This window comes from Sphaeramia orbicularis, chromosome 10, assembly GCF_902148855.1.
Source record: "Sphaeramia orbicularis chromosome 10, fSphaOr1.1, whole genome shotgun sequence".
NCBI lineage: Eukaryota > Metazoa > Chordata > Actinopteri > Kurtiformes > Apogonidae > Sphaeramia > Sphaeramia orbicularis.
This window is the reverse complement of record NC_043966.1, coordinates 42,344,515-42,351,601: the sequence shown is the minus strand read 5'-3', so window position 1 is coordinate 42,351,601 and position 7,087 is coordinate 42,344,515. Positions and strand designations below refer to the sequence as shown.

General features: G+C 36.2%; 1 non-coding gene across 1 annotated transcript; it reads right to left on the bottom strand.

The window, feature by feature from the left end:
• Positions 1-309: 309 nt before the first annotated feature.
• Positions 310-391, bottom strand: trnal-aag (transfer RNA leucine (anticodon AAG)). The gene has a single exon. It is a non-coding gene; the product is annotated as a tRNA-Leu (tRNA).
• Between the last annotated feature and the right edge of the window lie 6,696 nt (positions 392-7,087).

Genomic DNA, 7,087 nt, shown 5'->3' with positions numbered 1-7,087 from the left:
TTAAATAAATGCAAATGAACATGTTGCTTTAACCAATCAGAGTTCATGTTGACCACATAGAGGCCATCTAGCAGGCCCACAATCAATCAATCAATCAAATTTCATTTATATAGTGCAACATCATAACCAAAGTTTTCTCATGGCACTTGACATTTAGAACTGGTCTAAACCAAACACCAACAGAATCCTCCAGGAGCAAATACTTGGCAACAGTGGTAGAGAAACGCTTCCTTTCAACAGTTAGAATCCAACTCTGGAGGATGGTCATCTGCCTTGACCAGTTGGAGTTAAAGGACGTATAAATTCCAATGGCAGTGGTGGGATTTGAACCCACGCCTCCGAAGAGACTGGAGCCTTAATCCAGCGCCTTAGACCACTCGGCCACACTACCTGTTTCTAAAAGAAAATGGGGATTGACTGTCTGATTTTTGGCTCACAAGACCATCGCGACCATCTTACGACTTGGCCACCATGTCTCCTATAATGTCTGCCTTTTCACGTCATTTGATTGGATGGACATAGAGTGAACTCAGCTGGTGAACTGCATCTGTAACCACTTGCATAAGCTAAAATATATTAGTTTGGACTTTTTCCAAACCCACAATGGCCGACAGAAGAGCAGAAAATGGATTTGGTGGCAGACAAAATAAACAGTTTTGGTGAGTATAATATATTTTATTAACATTTTGATGGGTTTTTTTATGATTTCACTCAGTAAATGATGATTCTTGAGATGTGTGGTTCAGCTGTAGCTGTAGTGAAAGGAGAACTGCTGAGCTGGGTTCATTGGGTTCATTGCTTTAGTAATGTAGTTCATTCTTGCAACTTCAGATACCCATCTGTGATGCAACACCCTATTATATTAGGTTATTTGTAATAACTTTGAAGGTATAGTACTGAAGGTGAATTCAGTCTGGTAGAACACAACTGAAGGCCTAGCTGTGGAATATATAGCCCAACACTGAGTCAGTCTGTAGCCTTGGTTGAGTTAGCCTATAGCTCTTCTGTGAAATAAAATCAGGTCCAAACTGTAAATTGCTAAGAATATTACAAAAAGTATGTATTAAAAAAAAGAACTATTTAGGAAAAAAAACATTTATTATAGGTATGTCAGAATAAGTGGAAATATGCTGTTATTTTAATGGAGTTATATGTAGTATTTCTACTTTAAAATATTAAAAAGTCATTCTCCCAAGGGACTGAAAACAAACACCAAGGCTAAGATGGGGATGATGACAGGTAAGAAATAACTTTCAAAGTGAAGGGAAGTGGAAAAAGTTTAAGAAAAAAAATAATAAAGGCACCTCTGTTTTCTCCACTGGGCATAGCTGTGGTTTTTTTTGTTTTGTTTTTTTTTTTTTGAAATGGCAGTGTTTCTTCTACCCTGGGGAGTCTAAAGTTAATATGTTTGCTTTTGTTTGTTGATCCATGGTTCAGACTAAACTGTGTCAGTTCTGACCTTGTTTGGACGATTCCAAACAGATCTTTTGTGCTGCTATTGACAACACAAACTGTACAGAAAACTGGGGTTTTACTGTGGCTGTTTTGTGTAAAAACAGAGCTAAGCTCACAGAGCTAAGCTAACAGAGCTACAATATAAACTATCAGCTGATGCAGCATGTGAGAGATGTTAAGAGAGTGTTATTTTGACTGATCAATTTTATGTTTAAAAGGGAAAAAAATGATGATACTATAACACAGATGTATACTGTGTGACTTTTGCTCTCTTTTGAGAGTTTGAAAATATGAATACTACATATAACCCAGATTCAGTTACCAAAGAATGGAGGTCCTTTAATCACCTGATTTTATAATTCACTATAAAAACAAGTCATTGTATCAATACAACGCTCTTAGGCTACATTCAGACAGTAGGTCTTAATGCACAATTCAGATCTTTTGGTGAAATACGTTTTTTTGTGTGTGCTCGTTCATATTACACATTAAATGTGACTTTTATTCATTTTGAATACGAACTGAATGCGACCCTTAAGTGACCCACATGTGCAAAAGAGGTCCTGATGTAATACATGACCGTGCAGGCACACACTGTGTTTACCGAAGTAACACTCCAGGGACGCAGAATTGTGACGTTTGTCGCATTTCAATAACATAAAGGTCAGATAAATGCGACGTGGCTGTTCAGACTGAAGCTGCATTGTAAAATATCAGATACATATCGGATTTAGGACCACGCATGAAAGTGGCCTGAGTCGGATTGTAAAAATTGAATTTGTAATTTTCGAACCAAGGTTATTATCGTTAACGAAAACTAACGAAATGATGAAAACTAGAATTGAAAAAACATTTTCGTTAATTGAAATAAATAAAAACTACAATTAAAAAAATATATATATTATAATTAACTGAAACTGTATAGTGTGCTGACAAAACTAACTTAAACATATAAAAATTATGGATAAAATACCCTTCGTTTTCGTCTTTTTATCAGCGTCAGACTGATACGAAAGCGATTTATCATGCTCTAGCAATTTTAGCTAGCGGCCCCATACAGTACTTCACAGTCCATCACTTGTCGTCACTTGTCGTTTAGTCGTCTTCCGGTCCCCACTCTACCTAGAAACATGGAGAAAAAAGTTGGGAGAAAGCAGCAGAGTCCTGTCTGGGATTAGTTTGAATACAACGGTGAAGAAGACAAAAGATACGACAAAACTAAAATTAAACTAAAACTAAGCATTTAGGAAAAAACTAATAAAAACAAGCAAACCTGCTCTAAAACAAATTAAAACTAACTGAATTAGAGAAAAAAAAGTCTAAACTAAATAAAACTAAACTATAATGAAAAAAACAAAACTATTATAACCTTGGTTCAAACTGTCTTTACCTGATCGACTACAGGTCACATACAGGCAAAAAAAATCGAATTTGGGCCACTTTTGCCTGCAGTCTAAATGTAGCCTTAGAAATAGCGACATGAGTGAGAAGTCTTACATTCTTGATATATCCACAAAGCTGCAAAATCTTGAACAGCGATGTATGTGAAATGGTTTTAAAGCTGAATTGCATCATTACATCTTTATACTAATAATAAACTTAAACAACTGTCAAATTAAAAGTTCATCTTGTTTAAGGCAAAGAATAAGAACTCAGCATCAATCACAGGGAAAGGAGCTGCATCATGTTTTTGAACCCTCACACTTTGCCAGGGGCATGTACCTGCTTTTTTCCCTTTAAATCACAGGATTCCTACAAATCAGAGCATTTCTGCTGTCAGACCTGTTGACTTGGTTCTGGTGGTGCTACAGATACATCCGTCTCAGGGCAATGCTTGGAAACCAGTTCCTTTGATGTAGTTTTGTTTAAAGCATAACTCCAAGTGTGAACACAATTTGACTTGTTGAAGGGTGTAGGCAGAGATGACATGTCTACCTTGTGAACCTTTTGTTCCTTTACATTCAAGAACTGTTGTACAGTTACTATACTGATCTACATATTACACATACGATACATATATTACACATACAGGGCGGTGCAGTAGAGTAGCGGTTAGCACTTCCAGCCCAATGCTAGAAGGTGTCACCCATCATTAATAATAGGTACATATGGGTTAATTCTCTTGTCAGTGCCATGGTGCTAACAATAATAATAATAATAACAATAATAATAATAATACATCACACTTATATAGCGCCTTTTTGGACACTCAAAGACGCTTCACAAACAAAACAAAAGAACAAAGGGGCTCAAGAAATGCAAGTTTGAACAGGTGAGTTTTGAGTAGTGATTTTAAGTTTTGAATTGAGTCCGAGTTCCTGATATTTTGTGGGAGTGAGTTCCATTAGGTGGGGGTGGCTGCAGCGAAGGCTCGTAATCTAATGTCTACTAGGTGCTAATGCTAGTTGCTAATGCTAAAGCTAGATAAGTACAAAAATCGCTAAGTATAGAGGGTATGCATGTGACGTCAGCGCTAGCAGAAGTCACCGCCGTTACGTCCACTGAGTGGCAGAAAGAAGGAGATGAGTAGCGGCTTTGGCTTGAATACTGCGAAAACTTCAGAACAGTCTAAAAAATGGGGAAGAGCTGATGTGTCATTGATTGCACAAATAGGTTTAAAAAGCACTCAGAGCTATTGTTTTAGCGGCGACCTAAAGCCAAAGACAGAAGAAGCAGATGGATCGCTGCAATTCGAAGAAACAAGTGGAATCCAGGCAACAAAACCTGGATTTGTGGTTGCCATTTCGTGTCAGGTAACGTTAATTTATGCTGTATTCTTGTGTAAAATCATACCTTAAATTACATATCATTTTGGCTAACGTTACATCTTAGTAAACCTCTTAATGTTAGCATCTGTCATTTAGTTCTACATTTGATGACTGAAACGTTTTTGTCTTCAATTGTGTGATTCTGAACCTTGTGCTCTACATGATTTGTAAACTAGCTTAAACTGAGGCTAACCTAGTTTTCCAAATAAGGGGGTACTCTAGCACAAAGCTTTTGTAGCTGTGTAGTGTCAGGTATTTGATGATAACTCTACTTAAATCTCCACAGTACCAGTAGATCATTCACTCACTTGGGTCAACACTAAGGGTTCAACTCCAGTAAATCAGTAGTGAACTGTTAGCACTACTGCTGGGCCTTTACCTTGGCAATCACCACCAAGAAAATACGTCTGCACTGACATAAAACCTCAAAAACAATAGTATGTTGAATTGAAAGCACTCACAAGCTGTAATCCTCTAATTAACGATGACGAGGATGTCAACAACTCTTTGGCTTTTGTATGTTTTCAGCCTTTGCATTGTGTATTTTCCTGGCGTTGAAATCAGGTTCATATAAATGTCAGGATACGTGATTTCCGGCCACATATCAATGTTGGTAGACCACTTGTTGTTTGGTAGCTTGTATGGATCCATGTCCAGTCCAACTGTCTTTAATTTCATGTTATATTCCACATTTTTCCTGGTCTTACTGTAGATACTGCTATGCTCCACCATGTTGAGCCAGTTTGTTTTTGCCACTCAGTCTGACTGAGAGGGGCGTGGCCCAGGGGGGAAGTGATGTATGTGCATTCCCTCTATTCTGTCCTTGCTACTTCCCTGGTGCAGCTAGACAGATGGCTAACTCCTCAGTGATGACACCTGTTGATGATTTGTTCACATGTATTCATCGTGGAGATCACTCACAGGGATGTAAAACTGAAATAACAAACACATAGAAAATAATTGACATGTTTGCCAAACACGAATAAAACCACCATGTCCCTCTAAGATGACATGCAACCATGAGTAGTTAGCGCTAGCATGCTAACATTCGCGGCTAACGCGCTAATCGCTAGCTTAAATGCTAATTAGAAACGAACATCTTTTTAGCATCTTTCATCACACAAATGCACAAATACAAACCAGAAAGGTCCTTACCAAGCACCAAGTGTGCCTTTTTTGCACAGTTGTGGAATAATGTCAAAAAAAATTTTCATACAGTTTGTTTTTAATTCTTTTACACTTTTTTCTATTTAATCAACTTGAGCCGTAAATAAAAATACCAAATACTCAATAATTGTCACATTTTTTAACCCTTTAAATGCCATGTTTGTAATGTAAACAAACCATTTTTTTGGATGCAAAAAACAACAAAAATTTTTTTTTCAATATATGACATCAAAAGTGGATTACATATTATTTGATTTTTTTTCATCCTGGCATATGTCAGTGATTAACTCCAACAGTGGTTAATTTGCATTATTATTTTTGGCGCTAGGTCAAATGTTCAAAAATACTAGCATCTGTCACCAAGTGTGCGTAAAATGCACACCTATAAATCAAACTATTAAATATTATCTATTGATTGATTTTTCTGCTCTAATTTGATTTTATTTTTGTAAATCAAGGCCAGCCTTAATCATACATATCAAATGGAAGAAATAGTGCGTTTTAGGCACACTTGGGAGACATGCTAGTCTTGTCATTTTCTTTTGTTTACAATGTGCAAATTTTAGTTGGAGGTCAGAATTTTAAAGATCATGCAAAAATGAGCAACTTTTGAATTCTAACCTTATTTAAATTGTGAAAAATAATATGAAGTTTTTTTAAAACTAAGTGCAAAGTGTGCCTAAAAGGCGCACCCAGATACCGGAGGGTTAAACAATTTTTTTATTTTTTTTTTAAAATATCATCTCCATGAAGTGAGTAATAACCAGTATTAGACTATGTTAAAATGTGAGAAAACATCAGATTAGGAGCTTTAAAAATGTTTTTATTTCATAGTTTTCACACAGTATATCAGTAAACGAATGTTTCTTTGCTTCTAAAATTAAACGCATGATGTCCAGCTGAGTGGATATTTTTGCAACTCCATGAAATATGGGTTCATAAAAAAATTCAATCGCATATATATATATATATTTTTTTTTTTTTTTTTTTTTTTTTTTTTTTCGTGCCTAAAGACGAATAAAGACACTCAGGAAAAAAATAAATCTTGATTATGGTTCTCATAATTCATGCATGAAAGGGTTAAATAAGTAAGTAAAAGTCGTTTTTAAACTATTCATACAGTGTATTCACTCATTCACAGTTCAATCACGTGACAATGTATTATAAATTTATTTCTCTTTTCTTAAACTGATGTTAAATGAATTTTCTCCAGCATTAATAATATCTGTATCTGAATCTGACAACTGACTAAATCTGTCTGGTTTTTAGGGACCAGTTTCATCGAAACACCCATATAAAAATGTGTGTATTGTGGCTGTTATCATCATGGATTTAGGCAACCAGACACAGTCATTAACTTCGTCGTGGAGTTAGCTAGTACCCCCAGCTCGCAGCACAAACTTCGCACAAGTACACAAACAAGCATCTATCTTCCACATTGAACCTTTAAGTTACAAACAAACAGGAAACAAAAGGCATGGATGTGTTTGTTCCTCTTGCATCATTTGTACTCTACATAGAGCTTCAGGGTGAAACACATAAATATGAGTTGACAGGGGAAGTGCTGTCTTTTCTTGCTTGAGGTCTGCCTCTGCCTCCTACACCGTTAACCCACCCCACATCATATGTCAGGGAGCTTGTATGTCAAAGGAAATGAAAAAAAGATGAAAGATGATAGCGAGGTGAATTTATGCATG